A 17,720-nucleotide genomic window follows, 5' to 3' on the forward strand; every position below is an offset into this window, starting at 1 on the left:
CTGTCGCGGGAGGACTGTGAGTGGACTGACGAGGAGACGGACCATCCAGGCTGTGTACTCTATGGTTGTCCGCCCTCTGCGCTTCCTCTCTAGCCGCTCGCGCTCTATGCTCCGCGGTCGCGGGCTGCCCGGCCGGGAGGGGTGCGCAGAGGGAGGCGGGGCGGGAAGGCAGAGGTGTCTCCTCCACCAGAGCGGCGGGAGACCTGAGCAAGAACCTCTGTGACAGCTCGTCGGCCGCCATGTCATCGAGTGGGGCTGGAAACAGCCCCGGCGCCCAGCGGTAGCTCTCCTTCGACTCCAGTTGCCAGGTGAGAAGAGGGAGAGCCGGATGCAAGGGACCGGCCGGCTCGCGGCTGGGGTGCAAAATCTCTTGGAACCCCTCGCTCCACCCCCTGCGCTGTCCTCCGGCTGCGCCGCCTCCGCTCTCTGGGTGAGGTGTATCCCGGTTCCCCCACCTCCGCCCGCTCTCCGCTCTCCTGTTTTCCTCTCTGTTCTCTAGCCTCTGTGGTCTGTTCCTGCGCATCGCGCCAATTTCTCCCTCTAGGGCACCGGCACCAGAAGTCGGTCCTCTCCCGGCTCCCCCAGGAGCCTGCGGCTTCCACTGTGCCTCAATTCTGTCCTGCTGCCCACAGCCCCGGCTCTCCACCCTGGTGGATGATGGCTATTTTCCTTCGTACCTGTTTTCCCCCCCACACACTTTGGCTGTCAAGAACCTCCTGGTGTCTCCCCTCCATTCTTCTCTCTGGGCCAACATTTTCTTAATTTTTAATGTTTAAAAGATTTAAAGTTACGATTTAAAAAATTAAGATTAATTTTAAAAGCTTAAAATTCCTCTCTGAGCTTACAAAAGATTGAGAAGTTAGGAAGTTTATTCTGTTCCCTGTATAAACTTAGGCAAACACATTGGACTGTGGAATGCAATTTAAAAGACCAGCTCCAAGGACTAAAAATAGGATGCTCTAATGGAAATTTTGGCAGTCTTTTTGCCTACTGGGCAGTGTTAGAAGACTCGATTCTTTGCGAGTGATTTCAGTTGTTTAAGGAATATACTCAGAGCTTTACCCGTTGCCCTTTCCACCAAGGCAGGAAACTGCAGCCACTCTGCTCCCTATTTAAAAATATGTACAATCCTTTCTGCTTACTCTGTTGGCTGTGCAATTGAGCTAGGCATTTAAATGCACAAGGAAAAGGCATCTAAGGAATGTATCGTGTAGCAAATAGCAATCTGAAGGTTATACTCAGCTGGTAAATCTCAAATGGATAAAGAATTGACAGTCAAATATGGCCTCTTTTGGACTATAAATTTTTTAAGACACTATGGAAAGTATCTGATCAACTGTTGTAGAAGCCCTGAGGACACGTTGATCTAAATTTCCTTAATTTTTCTAATACAGTATTGACAGTTTTCTATAAGTGACTTTTGCGTCCTCTGAACACCTGAAAAAGCTTACCGTCCCCATCCTTTACTAAGCTGCCACCCCTTTCCCCTTAAAAAAAATGTTTTTCATAGGTTTGGAAATACACGGATTTGTCTTTCCCAAGAGCCCTGGAGGCCTAAATATTTTTAAATCAAATAAAGCAGAATGATGTGTTATGGTAGAGGACGAGACGGTTCACTCATAGAATGTATTGTTGAGTTTCTCTGTTTTAAAATATACTTTACAAAATTGTGGTTAAAAAAACACTTACTTTAAAATATGCTTTTCTGGTTCATAGTTTTGTGGACCAAAGGTAGCCTACTCAGCCTTAGAGAAACTGAGGTAGTTTGTTGTTTTGCCTTTGAGTGGTATTATTTTCTTTTGGTTTTGGAAAAAAGAATTACATTATGATAATTATTTCCCTTTTCATAGTGTTAATGGCTTATTTGTGGTTGAAGGTGCTTGAATAATAGAGACAAAATCTTATAAGTTTTGTTTCTGAGACCCCAGCTGCTGGAAATGAACGAAATGTCCTTTTCACTTTAAAAATGAACCTAATAATCAGCTTTTAGACCTCCTTTGTTAGAAAACCTTGGTTTGTGTACTTCAGTCTTTCTTAAGAGGTGTGGTTCTTACATCCTGTGCTATTTTTTTGTCTTTTCAAGGTAATCTTTCTTTAAAATGGTGTCAGGGCACAGTGATTCTGATTATTTTTACATTCTTCTTAAGTTATTTTTATTCCTATCTTAATGGGTAGAGAAGGGAAAATGACCACTTATTCTTTTGGCTTTTAAACTGCAATTGTAACTGGGAAATGTCAAGTGATAGTTCTTGTTTGCAGTGAGAATTAAGGCTGTAGGGCTATAGAGATGCTGTCTAATGGAAAGATAATGCAAGCCACAAAAGTAATGCAAAGTTTCCTAGTCACGTTAACAAAGTAAAAAAAGAAACAGGCGAAACTAATTTTCACTAATATCCTTACCCTGAGAGTCTGGGGTAAATTCTATGGGGCAAACTAATTTTTTTTTTTCCTCCCTAAAATGCTGCCATAGTCAAATTGAGAAGTTTCTGGGTTGAGTGTGTCAACATTGAGGAGGATGAACAGATGCACAGTGCACGTTTACTGAGGGTCATAAGATGATAGAGTGCTCAGTCATTTCCTGGGGTGTCATTGTTACAATTATTTACATCCTCCCGTCAACAGTCTGTCAAGGCACTGTATGAGTCTTTGGCTACCATATCTGTTGGTGCTAAATAGGAGAATTTGACGACCAACAGGAAGATGGAACCTCATCGTGAACAGGTCGTACCTGCTTGTTGTAGCTTTACTTTCTGAATCAGTTTCAGGTATGGCTAAGAGTTTCGTAAATGTGCTTCTCTGTATGATGGTGTTTCTTATCAAAGGAAAGATAAAATCTTTTTTTAATGCAAAATTTAGAAAGGGAGAGGGTATGATTTTTGGCTTTAAAAACTGGGAGCCTGAATAGTAGCAGAAGAGTAACACGTGTTAGGTGGTTTAGGTAAATTTAAAAGGAAATATGGCAGTTTTTATAGAAAGCTACTGACGTATTGTTAGTATATGTGCTTTAAGCTGTTTTTACAAGAAAGGTGATGATTTTCATGGAAACTTCTCTTGTTCAGAGCTGTTATAAGTGAAAGATAATCCTATTGGAAAGGTAACCCTACAGGTAACTGACCTCAATAGAACCATTGTTCTTATCTTGACATCTTTATTCTAATAAACTTTCCTAAATGTTGCTTTAGCTACACTGTTTTACAGCTACACTTAATGTCAGAATTCATGGTAAGGCCTAATTAGTATTCAGTGTAATTTAATACAAGAAACATGCCCCCTCCCCAACCTTTATGGTATAAAGAAATCTTAAATTCCCTGGTAAAATCTAGTCATAGACCTGGCACAGTGTTGGCAGTGAATAGAGTATTAGAGGATCAAAGAATTAGGGAAGGGGGTAGTTACTGGATGTTGCTTGTCCCCATAGGGATACATGTATGTTATGTAGGAAAATATAGTGTTTTTATTTGTATTTAAATCCAAATGGCTATTCATTGACACCATGCTCATTGGATAAAGAAAGAGAATGCATTTTTTTGTGCCTACAGATTAGTCTTAGCAATTTTTTTTTTTTTTTTTTTACTTATTTCAGGAAGAATAGTTGATAGTTTGGCAATTTTCAGTTTTTAAAAAGAGCTCTAATTCGATTTAAGTGGCTTCTACAAGGATCTTTTTCTTGATAAATTGTACATTTAATACATTTATATTAAATTGTACATTTAATACATTTACATTCTCTCCAATTTATGGCCTTTAAGATTCACATGAATTCAGGCTTTTCTTTATTTAGGAATCATTCCCTTGGGGGGAATTATATTTCCTTTTAACCAAGGAATACTTTTGTTTTTCATGCATTTGAAATAATTCATTTGTAATATTCTTTTAGAAATATGTCATTAGTCAATTATACTGCAATAAAAAATAAAGATAAACACCATGTCTGACCAATCCAAAAAAGAAAGAAAGAAATACATCATTAAAAAATTCTGAATCTTATAATAGCTTGAGGTTTTTAAAATTGTTTTGTCACAGTTTTGAGATTCTCCTCTTTAACGTATTCGTAGATGGAAACTTTTTGCCATCAAGCCACTCCCCCCTGCCATCCCTTAGGACTTCTTGTTTTTCATCATCATTAGCCACGTAGAATGGAAACACAGTGTGTGTCTGTCAAAATACTGACAAATCATGGTTATTTTTCCTTTTTAATTGCAGGAAGAATTATGAAGCAGTAAGTGACAAATTTGACATTTGGGCATTGGACATTTTATTTGACAGTACCTAGGAGATTTTAGGAATTAACAATATTTTGTAATTGTCATATGTATTAAGTTCTCTTATGAGGATAGTTAGACTATTTTTCCTGAGAAACTGCTACTTGATTAAATAATTATTTTTTTCTGTTAGCTGCATTTTGAAAACCCAGTGAATTAGGTGGCTGTGGTTTTCTAATTTGAAGGCAAACTAACATTTTAAAAGGTTTTATACTATAGGTTTTGAAATAATTTCTTTAAAATATGTGAGCTTTATGGTAAGATAAAGAAGGCTGTTGTTCCTGGGTATTTGAGAGCATACCACGTATATTTTGATTTTATGCATGCGTTGTTTTTCTTCACTATTTTCTCTTCTGTAGGTATTACTACTTTACAGTGAAATCTTAAAAGGAATTTAGGTGAACTGAAACACATTGCTTAAGATTTTTCAATGAAAACTTATATTCGTGAAGATATATTTAATTTATTGAAGTCTAGCAGAATTATCTTTACTTTATGAAGCACCAAAGAGTACCTTTTGGGGGTTTTGTTTTGTTTTGTTTTTTTCATTTTTGGAGAATGAAAAAGTTTTATTTAAATCAGATTGTAAAAGGAGTCATACCAAGTAAATGACCTGATTTCCTCCCTCAAGTTCAGCTCAGATGAAAAGAGCACTGGAAGTTTGTAGAAACTATGCTGATTCGAAAATTATAAAATTTAGTCTCCTGGAAAAGACTTTATTTATACCAATTTGTGACTTCTTAATTCAAATTCAGTCATCAGGCTTTATTTTCTTTAACAATTTACAAAATAATCACTAGGTTCCTTTTGTGTGTTTGTTTGTTTGTTTGTTTGTTTTTGCTGTGGAGTTCTTTGTCATGACAATTAGTTAAACCTCCAGCGTTGGGTAAGCCTTGTAAAGAGCCAGAATTAGAAGTAGTGTTATGACTTCCTTATTTTAATCATTTGTTAAATGTTTACCAAATGATTGGTGACTGAGGAAAGAAAAGATTGTTTGTCTTATTAGTCTTACTTTTGAACTTTAGTTTTAAAATGGATCTATAGGTCTTATATTTGACCAAAGCCAGAGAAAGATCTATTTCAAATTAACCTAAAGTAAAAAAAAGTGTTTCATTTCATTCAGTTCAGGAGGTAGTTTTTCTTATATTAGATGGCCTCTTGGTTACTTATAACTTTGTGGATTTTGATGCCGGCAGGCTTCTTGTCTTTTCTCAGCTGCATGACTAGGGAAAACCTAGGGGTGTCTTAGGGAACCCCAGCAGGGATTTGACCTTCATGTATATATATTGTTTGCCTTTACTGACAGACACAGAAGAGTTTACCTATGTGTGTGAAAAAAGCTATAAACAAAAATTCTGCTCCAGGCACACTTATCTAGGCTGAGGAAACAGATATTCTAATAATACCTGTCTTATAACTAAAGCTTTCACGTAGTTGTGTAATACTTTCTATAAAACCCTGTATTTTGTATAGCCTTCGCTGGAGTGTCCATTTTGCTCTAGCTCCTCACAGTATATGAAAGGATATCCAGAATGCCCCTATAGCTTATTCTGCCTTCCACCAACCTTCCCGTTCTGTCTTCCATGGAAAGCTAAAAAGTCAGGACAGGTTATGGTTTACTATAAACTTGAAGGAGGGGTAGGAGTACAAGTCTTATCCCTTCCCTGTTTCCTCTTTCCTTCTCTGTTACAAAAATAATAATGCTCCAAAGAGAAAAAAGGTAAATAAATTTTAACTTCAGGAAAACAAGTTTATTCCAAAATTAGTGGTTTTCGTATAATGAAAGTCAAACAGGAATTTTAATTTAGCATTCAGAATCCATTATCTCTCTCATCCTTCTTATGCTGTCTGATGAATTTGCCAAGAGGAAACTTTGAGTGCAAGGAAACTTTGAATGCACTGATACTGTACCGTGCTAGGCTATAATTGTCTTTTTTTCCTCATATATGTTTAGGGAATATCCTCCACTGAAATAAAACATCTTTTGGGGAAAAAATAATATTCTACTGGCTATCTTCCAAAGCATTGGAAGTTAGCTTCCTCTGGGACAATTTTTTTTTCTCTATTGGTTTATCCTTTTCTTAGAATTTCAAATCTAGCATAAACTGCCTTACTCTGAAATTTTTTCTTTTCCCTAAACCCCATCAAAATCCATTTCTTGAATGACTAATTATAAGAAAGCATATTAATTTTTCCACCTATTTCCCTTCCTGTCTGTCTGTGTGGTAGACACGAATCAGTGTTGTCATCATTATGTCAAATATCAGGTTAAGGATTAATGTCATATATTTATTTAGATATTTTATTGTAGAAATGGAAAATAGTAGCCACCTATTTGACATGGATAGACTATAATTTACTAGGAACAATCAGAGTTTCTAACCTGGGGCCCAGGAATAGGCTTCAAGGGATCTGAAGGCCCCTGAAATAAAATTTATAGCTTAGTGGAAGTACATGTGAATTTCTCGGAATCCTTAGCTTTCATCAGATTCTTCAAAGGGTCCATGATCTAAGAAAGAATAGGAACCACAAAATTAATTTGAATTTAGTTAGTTATAAATCTCTACCTGTTATAAGGAGCTATAGTTTTGTAAAGATCCCTATATATAAGCTTCATTTTTAGTAGTCATTTATTTATTACCAAAATAATTTAATAGATTATCTCATAAGAAAAGGCATAGTGATTCTTTTAAAAAATAAATCTCCCTCAAATATGTTACCTTTTATCTTTTATATCTTTAGAAGTTACTCTTTATACTTCTCTAGTACCATACAGGATACTTTGTTTTTTATTATTTGTTTGCTGTCTGTGTGTTTTACGGAAAGATGATAAATTCTTATGTTGGAATTTTCCCTGGAAGTCCAAAGAGTTGTTCACAGATTTGGAATGAGGGTAAAAGAGACCTGCATTTTATAAGGATGCCCTACCCAGTGAGAGAGATGGGTCCGTAGATAGGTTGATTACATAGACATGCTACCTGACGAGGTGGAAGAGGGTGAGAACATGGGTCCAGGTAGAAAGACATCCTTGCACAGCAGATAGATAGATACATTCTTCTACTGAGATAAGAGAGGAAATACGGGTCACCACTAAAATCTGATAACCTGTGTTTACTTATGGTCCAGGTGAGACTGTCTGCTGAGCTGAGGATAGGAAGTGAACTAGAGACCAATGGTAAAGGTTAAGTGTAGCTTTGGAGGATATGGCCCTGGGAGCTGTATAAGGACGGCCGTCAGGCCAACAGTGAAGCTCCGCCTGAAGTTGGATGGTACTGCTTTTATAGAGTTAACAATCTGTGTAGTTATGGTTTTCTTTAGTAATAGAAAGCAGTTTGATATAAGAGCAGAGATAATGGTTAGATTGATCAGCACTGGGATTTTATAGGGTGGATGTGGTAGAAGTATAAGAGGGCTGAGAAAGTAGCTAGAGATAATACATGGATTCAATGCTACATAGGAAAGTAATGTCAGGAGGAGGCTGACTAATGAAAAAACAAATCAGGAATCTGGAGGTCTTGATGTTGGTTGAAGTAGGTAATGGCAGCAGAGGAAATGACAGGAAAGAATTGAGAGTAAAAACAAGAGGAGTTTGGAGCCAGGTAATAGGATATCGGTAGTGGGATGTTGATGTTGACTCATCCGAGATGGATAGACTGTTTTGATGCTCAGTGGAAGCGTAAGGCTGGGTGGTGCTGGTTAAGTTGACCAGGAGATAAGATGCCATTACAGATTTTGAGACTTGAAGAAATATTCATTCCACAAGTGTGTCACGTTTTTAGTAAGTAAAACACAGAGGTGATGTTTTCTGAAGAGTGATCTGCCTCTGATGTGCAGGATGGATTAAAAGGACTAAGTGAGATGGCGAGAGCCTTAATTAAAGGTAAACATATCAGCTTAAACTAATTTGAAATGTCATAACTTCTGAAATGATAGAAATAAGGAGTTTTTGTTCAAAAGAAGAGTAGAGAGTAAGCTAGAGGTTTTATGATTTTAAAAGTGTTAAAATTGGGTTTGATGTCCTAAGGATCATGTTCTTTATCCAAGTTGAATTCATAAGTTAATTTACTACTGATCTGTATGAACCTACACAGTACAATATACATATGTATGTATATATTACAACATCCATATACATTTTAGTGAATATTTTGAAATATGGTGGCTTGCAAATGACTCTGAACCTAGCACTAGTTCCTATCAGCTTAATAGTTAATGTTTGAGCTCGTAGGTTATCATCATGGTATTAAGTACTGTAGGAAGTGAGCCCTTTCACCAAAACATTTGATGAAAAATACACTCCCAAATATATATACATAATTTTATTTCTTAATGTCATTATTGGCTTTAGATAGATTCATTTTAATTTTTTTAAGAAAAGAAAGGAAATATACTTTTTTCATTAGTATAATTTATAAGCAACTCAGTAAATGTTGTGTAGAATTTTATTTCTTCATTTTTACCAGAATTTTAAATGCTACCTTTTTTGACTTGGAGTCTGGCAAACTTGTAGGAAAAAGTTCTGTAGCAATTCAGACAAGTTCATTTCTAAGATCTGTAGAGTTCTGCATGGAGGGTCTCTACTCTATGCCCTTGAGACCTGGCTTTGTAGGAACTCCTGCTTCTCTAGGTAATTGGCAGCTATATCAGGTGACTCTTTGATACTCTAAAATAGTTTGAGTCCTAAGATAGTGGGTGTCCACAGAAACGGTGTATAAACACTTTAGAAAAGATCTCATTAAATACACGAGATCATATGTGTCAATGTGATTACCTTCCACAGGGTTTGGCACACAGAAAGCACTTAGTAAATGGGACATTTTGTTTTTAATTTGCTAAATCGTTGTGATAACCTTGTATTTATTTGGATTATTTTCTTTTTAAAGAGGTGAGCAATATTAATAGATTAACTCTGTAGCATTCCTAGTGCTTGTTAAAGAAACATTATCGTGTCCTTGATTCAGCAATTTTTAAAAGGTTTTTGGAGTATAAAAATACGTTTAAATATGCAAAATACGGAAAAGTGCAAAAAAAACAAACAAAAAAAATCACTTGTACTCCCATCAACTAAGAACAAGAACTGTTAACAGTTTTTGATATTTACTTTCAGTCTCTTTGGAGTGTGTGTAAACATAGTTGAGATCATATTTGTGATTTGTTTTAGATTCCACTTCCCTCATTTTATTATAGATTCTTAACGTACATATTTTTTGGCTTTGTAACATTTAGGGTATGAGTTAATTTACTTGTCATTACCCTGTTATTGAACATTTAGGTTGTTTCCAGTTTGTCACTGCCAGAGTGACTTTGGACAAACTATTTAATTTACCTTTTAGATTTTCCATTTGTAAATGGGGGAAGTAATACTTCATAGGAGTAAAAGGGTTAACTGAGATCATGTGTACAGAATATATAGAACAGTCCCAAGAACAAAATAAGCCTTTAAAATAATGCCTTCATGTTCATCTTTATGCATAGAGAATTTCCCTTTATTTCTTTTTTTTTTTTTGTATTCAGAACATTTCTTATTCAGCATAAATCTCCAGAAATACAGCTACTAGTTCTTAATTGTTTTAATATTCTTGCTGTTGTGAAATTGTTTTCTGGTCAGTTATGCCAATTTACATTCACATTGAGCAGCATGTGACAATTCAAATTTCATTAAACCCTCACCAGTATTACATATTCTCATTTTTTAAAAATCCTTGTTATTTTGAGAGGCAAATGAATTGTCCATTTCAGTTAGAAAGGAGGTTTTATAGGAGAGTAGTAGGGAATAAAGTTAGAGAGATGGGTTGCCGAGAGATTGTAAAAAAGTTGGAATTTGAACTGGAGTAGCAGCGTGGGCACGTTGAAAGGCAACAACTCCTCATGGCCTCTAGCTACTTTTTTACTTCTTACACTTTTTCCCATCCAGACAGCTGTCACACTCAGTTCTCTCTAAAAGCCCATTGTCTTGGTTTCTGTACCAAAATACCTGTCCCATCCCACCTCTCCTTATTTTCCATCTAGCTAATCTTTCCTTCTTATTTTGATTCAATCTTGCCACCTCTGTGTCTTTTCTTGTTCAGGAGGCCTGCCCAGCAAAACAGCAGAGAGTGTGTTCTCTGCTGGCAGGCTCACTCAAGGAGGAAAGAAGGTGGACGAACCAGTCAAGCTTAGGTATTACCAAATGTACCAAGCAGACAAATCAGTCCACCTCCCCAGAGGTGAGTAAAGGAAGCACATCAAGAATGAGGAAAGTGTCTCCACTAGCACAGTCTTCAATATTTATATTAACTCTCAGCCACATTCTTACTGATTTAAAAAAATACATAAGCATATGTTCAATACTTTTTTAAAAGATTTTTCTGAGTGTAAAAATAATGCAACTTATAACTCAGTAAGTGAAAAGACCAATACCCAATTAAAAAATGGGTAATAGATCTGAATAGATATTTTTCCAAAGAAGATATACAAATGGCTAATAAACATATGAAAAGGTGCTCAACATCTTAGCCATCAAGGAAATGCAAATCAAAACCACAACAAGATGCCACTTCATACCTGGAGATAGAGAACTTGAAACCCTAGTACACTGCTGATAACATTTCTTATTCAGCATAAATCTCCAGAAATACAGCTACTAGTTCTTAATTGTTTTAATATTCTTGCTGTTGTGAAATTGTTTTCTGGTCAGTTATGCCAATTTACATTCAAATTGAGCAGCATGTGACAATTCAAATTTCATTAAACCCTCACCAGTATTACATATTCTCATTTTTTAAAAATCCTTGTTATTTTGAGAGGCAAATGAATTGTCCATTTCAGTTAGAAAGGAGGTTTTATAGGAGAGTAGTAGGGAATAAAGTTAGAGAGATGGGTTGCCAAGAGATTGTAAAAAAGTTGGAATTTGAACTGGAGTAGCAGCGTGGGCACGTTGAAAGGCAACAACTCCTCATGGCCTCTAGCTACTTTTTTACTTCTTACACTTTTTCCCATCCAGACAGCTGTCACACTCAGTTCTCTCTAAAAGCCCATTGTCTTGGTTTCTGTACCAAAATACCTGTCCCATCCCACCTCTCCTTATTTTCCATCTAGCTAATCTTTCCTTCTTATTTTGATTCAATCTTGCCACCTCTGTGTCTTTTCTTGTTCAGGAGGCCTGCCCAGCAAAACAGCAGAGAGTGTGTTCTCTGCTGGCAGGCTCACTCAAGGAGGAAAGAAGGTGGACGAACCAGTCAAGCTTAGGTATTACCAAATGTACCAAGCAGACAAATCAGTCCACCTCCCCAGAGGTGAGTAAAGGAAGCACATCAAGAATGAGGAAAGTGTCTCCACTAGCACAGTCTTCAATATTTATATTAACTCTCAGCCACATTCTTACTGATTTAAAAAAATACATAAGCATATGTTCAATACTTTTTTAAAAGATTTTTCTGAGTGTAAAAATAATGCAACTTATAACTCAGTAAGTGAAAAGACCAATACCCAATTAAAAAATGGGTAATAGATCTGAATAGATATTTTTCCAAAGAAGATATACAAATGGCTAATAAACATATGAAAAGGTGCTCAACATCTTAGCCATCAAGGAAATGCAAATCAAAACCACAACAAGATGCCACTTCGTACCTGGAGATAGAGAACTTGAAACCCTAGTACACTGCTGATAGGAATGTAAAGTGCTGTGACCACTGTGGAAATAGTGTGGCGGCTTCTCAGTAAGTTGACATTGAATTAGCATATGACCCAGCAATTCATCTGAAAACAGGTGTTCAAAAAAACCCATACAAAAATGTTTATAGCAACATTATTCATAATAACCAAAAAGTATAAACAACCCAAATGTCCATCAGCTGATGAATGGGTAAATGGAGTGTGGTTTATCCATACAACAGAATATTATTTGGCAAAAAAGAAAGTATTGATATATGCTACAATCTGGATATACCTTGAAAACATGCTAAATGAAAGAAACCAGTCAAGCTTAGGTATTACCAAAAAAGCCACATGTTGTATGATCATACTTATAAGAACTATCCAGAATAGGCAAATCCATAGAGACAGAAAGTAGATTAGTGGTTGAGTAGTAGCCTGTGGATGGGGGGAGGGGAAGGCTGATGGAATGGAAAGTGACTACTGGGCATGTGGGTAGTGAGGGAGTAGGGAATAGGGAGTTGCTTTTGGGGGCGGTGAAAATGTTCTAAAATTGATGTGGCCTAGTTGTACAACTTTGTGAATATACCTACTAAAAACTGTTGAATTGTACATTGTAAATTGTTTGGTATGTGCATTACGTCTCAATAAAGCTGTCATTTCATACATTCGGTTAAAAATTCATGTTTATCGTAGAAAATGTATAAAATACATAGAAGTGCAAGAAGAAAAAAAGTAATATATTAGAAGTTTTAAATTCCCTATTTCCATTTTGGTGATAAGTTAAAAGAAAATAATAAAAGCTTCTTCAAGATCATCATGACCAACACCTTAAAACAACATTCTAACATGGGATTTCAATGCCCAGATTTGCAATTCTGTTTATAACCATGAGGGTAAAATTAATAAATTATGCCTTTGGGACAACATCACATCGTGTTGTAAGAACAAAGGTTTTTCAGTGGTTAGCAGAGAAGAATGGTAGGAGAGGTGAGTCCTCAGACGCTCGTGGTAAGTAGAATGCTGAACTTAAAGAACCTGCGTCATCGCAACTGATACCGTATTCAAGTTATGAACAAAAGTTTAATTTTTATAGAGTAGTCATGCATCATATTAAATTAATATAATTTTGATTTTATTGCCGTTTTAATTGCTTTTGTTAGTTTTTAAATTCGTTTCAGTTTAATAGTTGTGTTGGAGTTAAAAGCACATTAAACATTCTGTTTTCCCATCTCTAAGTGAGATTATAAGTAAAAATAATATGTCATGTTTAAGGACCATTGTAATTATTCCTTTTAGTAGAGCCATAGAGTCAAGAGAAATAGTGGCATAAATGGTTAGAATTGAAAGGGCCCTTAAAGATATTGATCCAATCCCATGGTTTTATTGCTGAAGAAATTCAGGCTCAGAGTGGTGTCTTGCCCAAGCTTTTCAGACAAGTTACTAACCGGTTGGGATAAAATGCAGATTTTAATATTTGCAGCCCATTATTCTTTTTTTCTTTCCTCTTGTGCTTTATCTCTTTTTTTCAACTTACTCTCAATAATTACTAATAGTTTGATTTTTACTGTTATTGTTTACATGTGCTTTGTCCCCTCAAATTGAGTACTCTTGGGCACAGATTATAGCTCTTAATTCTTTTTATCCTATTCCCCTTCCCCGTCTTGCCTCCCCACATACACTGCACTGAGCCTGGTGGTATGTGCTTAGTAGGTGACCCATAAATGTTAATAAAGGACATTGACTTTGCCTTTAGTTAGCCACGGAAACTCGGCCTTCAAATTTAGTCAAGCACCAGAGATGAAACATTTGGAAGTCACGTTCTAACATAGAACAGTAAGATAACACTTTTACTTTCAAAAGTTTTAGATATTAATTTAGGTTTTACCTTTTTAGAATCTATCCTGACCTCTGGTTTTTGATGGGACAAGCCAAGTTATAGCATTTCCGAAGATGGTTAAGCCACCTTAACCGTCTTCCTTTTAGTAAGGAAAAGGACATGTACTAAGGAAATCATTTGGATGCAAATGTTTTTGTGGTTAAAACGTCTTCAAAATCGGTAATTCTTATGAGATGAATTTCAAGTAGTACCATCAGATCCTGTACTCTTACCAGACTTTGCCGTTCACGCCAACCCCGGTGCCCCTCCCCAGCATGGCACTACCTTTGTAGCCTCTTCCCTCTCCTACTTTTACCTCCTCATTCCAGTTCTCTTTCTAGATTCTATAACCATTGTCCAGGTCTGGTTTTGAGCTGAACTTTGGGCTAAGGTTACTTTGAAACTCAGTAGTCTGGGTGATATCCTGTACTCCATCCACTATTTTATACCCACTAGTCAAATTCTCCAAATGGATCTCCACTTTCACTTGGACCTCTGAGGTTACACTACTGTTATTTTAGTCTTTTACTTTCAAAATTTTAGGAGAGTCCTATTTATAAAATAATTTACAAATTACTTGTAAAATACTTTACAAAATAAAAAAGTATTTTCTTAATTTTAGTAAAAGTGGTCATAATTCTTATTGGAGCCAGTTTCATTCCATTTGTTTCACAGATTTTTATTTTACCTTTTAAATAGTCATGGGATTCTCTTTCATGTTTTTCTATGGTGAAGAAATCCACAGTAGAATGTGAGGTCAACCATTCAAGTAAAATTGTAGTTGAAGAAAACAAAAAATGGAGTGGCTAGTTTAAAATAAATTTGACCTTGGTCTAATTCCATTTTTCTCATCTTTGTTTTTAAAAAGAACTTAAAACAGTTCTATATTTTCTTTGAATATTTAAACTGCATCCTTTAATTGTCGTAGCATGAGCAGCAAGGATTTGTTAATTACAAACTCAAAATTTTCTAGGTCAGAGAGTAGTATGGATCCATTTCATTTAATTCATTTGCTTTTTTTTTTTTTTTTAACAAGTCATGCTTCTTTTTTGGAATTTGCTGACTTGTCCTTATATTTAATCTTTCAATGACAAGAATACTCTCTGCTTTGGAGTTTCCCCTCTATTTCTGTTTCCTATCAGATAATATTTGTGGGGTTTTGTTGTTAAGTAAATTTTAAACATCATCTTAAGTCATGAAACCATTTTTCTAAATCTATTTCCTTAGGTAAGACGTAGTGAAAAGCAGACTTTAACTGAACAAGCATTTATTATGCACTATTATGTGCCTGGGGCTCTGTTGTAATAAAGGTATCAAAAGAAGTAACACACTCTTTTGTTTCAGGCACTTGAATTCTACCTGGCAAACACTATGCACATATGAAATAACTTGTGAAAAAGGCTACAGCAATAAATAAGCAAGCTTGAGACAGTGTCCACTCGATACTTTAAAAATTACAGTGTTTCTTTCATTTTAAAAATAAGTCTTTGAAATGTTTTAGTTCAGATTCTGTATTAGCTATTGCCTCAAACTTGGATGGAATTTTTCTTAGGCCAAATAATAAAGATTCTTGCAATTTCCTTTGCTCCTTCTCCTAACTTGTCCAGACTCTTCATGTTCATTCCCTAGCTCGAATTCCACGCTGTGTATGGCCATCAGAGACGATGTCGCCTCTGGAGCCAGCCAGCCTGGGTTCAAGGCCCCGTCCAACAGCTCTTTGACCTCAGATGAGTTCCTTAACCTACCTGTCAGTGCCTCAGTTTGCTGATAATAACTACCAAAGAGTGTTGTGAGGATACATGGGTTAATACATGCATGGCACAGAGTAAGCACTTTACAGATATTGCTGTTATTTTTATACTGTGTTATTACTGTTATTCTTAAGAACAAACTTATTCATTTAAGTCATCTATTTGAACCCAAAGATTTCTTGGAATTTTATATCCTGCTCTGTAACATCTGTTTTAACATAAAAATAGTGTCTGCCTTTCTTCCTCAATTTTTGGAGTGAATCGATGTTACCAGAAAATGTGCATTTATCACCCAGTGACTGTGCAGATCCTTGGTCAGCTTTTACACTTCCTCTTTACTTTCTCTGTTAAATACTCATTGTGCCTTGCTGCCTACTAGGTTCTGTACATGTGCTCTCCATGAGTTTATAAATTCTCCTCAGGGAGGAATTCTGTCTCAGTGATGGTGACAGATGCAACAGTTATTGAGCGTTGAATGTCATGCATCTTGTTATCACTAGAAAATTTACGATTTCATAAATAAGTCAATAAGACAGACATTTTAATGTTGTAATTCAAGTATAAAACATGACCGGAAGTGCCATCCAATTCTGTATCTACACTTAAAAATCTACCAGATACTTAATTCTCAGGGTTTCCTTTAACAGACTTATACACTGAAGGAGAATATGGTCATTCACACAATCCTTGAGTGACTGACTATACAGCAAGCACTAGCCTGGGCACTAGGAAAAAGTTGTAAAACATGACAGCATATGGTAATGTTGTACATTCCACATTCACATAGATCTGGGTTCAAAACTCAGTTCTGCTATTTGCTGCATAGATTGAGCAAGTTACTTATCTCTGTTTCCTTATCGTAAGATGGGAACAATAGTAGGGTTTCTAAGAGAAGGAAATGAAATAAGACGTGTAAAATGTTAGCCCAGTACCTGGCATTCATTAAATGTTCAATAAATATTACATATCATCAACAATTATTTTAGGAGAACAATGGGGACAGTTGTCAAGTGGGCTGGAATTTTAATTGCCACATTGGGACAGAAAAGGGGGCCCTAACACTGAGCCAAGAAACCTGAACAAGGCATTGGAACCGAGAGCTCCACAGGTAGCCAGGACCCTTGAAGATCTGTCTTCTCAAAAGTGATGGGTTTGAGGGGAGAGGAAGGGGGAGTCTGCCCAGTAGCAAAGGACTAAGAAGTTTTTCTGTCTCGGCCTTTACATTCTGTTGAAGAGAGGGGCTTCCCGGATAATTCGTAACTATGAGTCTCTTAACCGTGAGTTTTGGGGTTCATATTAATGCTTTCCTAAGATGAGAATTATTGTAAAAACTGATCCTGCCTGGTAACACAATCCGGATATCTGGTAAACAAAAGCATTCTGGAAGAAGTGATCCTTAAATTAGCCTGTGCAAGATCCCCAAAGATGAAACCCCTTGCTGCAGATTACAAAGTAATCCACCATGAGCAAGAGTGGACAGAAAAACAGATTTAGACTCCCGAGAACTTCAAAGAATGAAAAAAATAAATTTAAAATATGTAGGGTGCATTTCTAAAATTTATTTTAAAAGTCTAAAATAATATTAAATGTCAACTCTAATTGAAAAAAAATTTTTTTAATCCCTAAACCTGGTAAGAGTTTAATTGACACCTAAAACAGACCTATCCATAGGGGAAAAAAAAAAACTTTGAAACACAACTAACACACTTGAGCCAATAAATACATATTAATATTAGTCCTTGTACCCAGCTATTAGTGAATGAAACCTGGACAAATACTAGAATACAAAGCAAGTCTCCACACATATTACAATATATGTGTTACACATATCACAAAGTCATTTAATAAAAACAAAAAAATAGTCTTAAAATCCCCATATTAGAAACTCTTAAAACACTATTTGAAAATTTATAGATCAAAAAATTGTGAAATTTGAAAATTGTTAGAGCCAAATAGCAAAAGCTCTATATATTTAATTTATGGAGATAAACTCAGAAAATATACATATTTTATAAGTATAAATGAAGCTGAAAAGGTAAGCAGCAAACACAGAATGTTAGAAAATAAAAGAAGAGTCAACCCCAAAAACAGGGAAGAGAGGTAATAATACAGATAAGAAGCAAAGTAAATGAAATAGAAAGTCAAAGAACATAATCAGACAAAATAAGTGATGGTTCTTTGTAAAGAAACGCA

The 17,720-nt window shown here is 36.0% G+C and overlaps 1 protein-coding gene across 2 annotated transcripts in view; it reads left to right on the forward strand.

The window, feature by feature from the left end:
- Positions 1-47: 47 nt before the first annotated feature.
- Positions 48-17,720, forward strand: part of CNST (consortin, connexin sorting protein) — an 89,111-nt gene continuing 71,438 nt past the window's right edge. Inside the window, exon 1 of one of the 2 annotated variants that reach the window (XM_006914266.3) lies at positions 48-308. The gene's annotated coding sequence lies outside the window, so the exon portion shown is untranslated. Of the gene's footprint in view, positions 309-339; positions 431-17,720 lie in introns of those variants that run through there. The other variant, XM_025048501.1, reaches the window with a different exon arrangement.

The sequence above is a fragment of the Pteropus alecto genome, unplaced genomic scaffold, assembly GCF_000325575.1.
Source record: "Pteropus alecto unplaced genomic scaffold, ASM32557v1 scaffold115, whole genome shotgun sequence".
Lineage (NCBI taxonomy): Eukaryota > Metazoa > Chordata > Mammalia > Chiroptera > Pteropodidae > Pteropus > Pteropus alecto.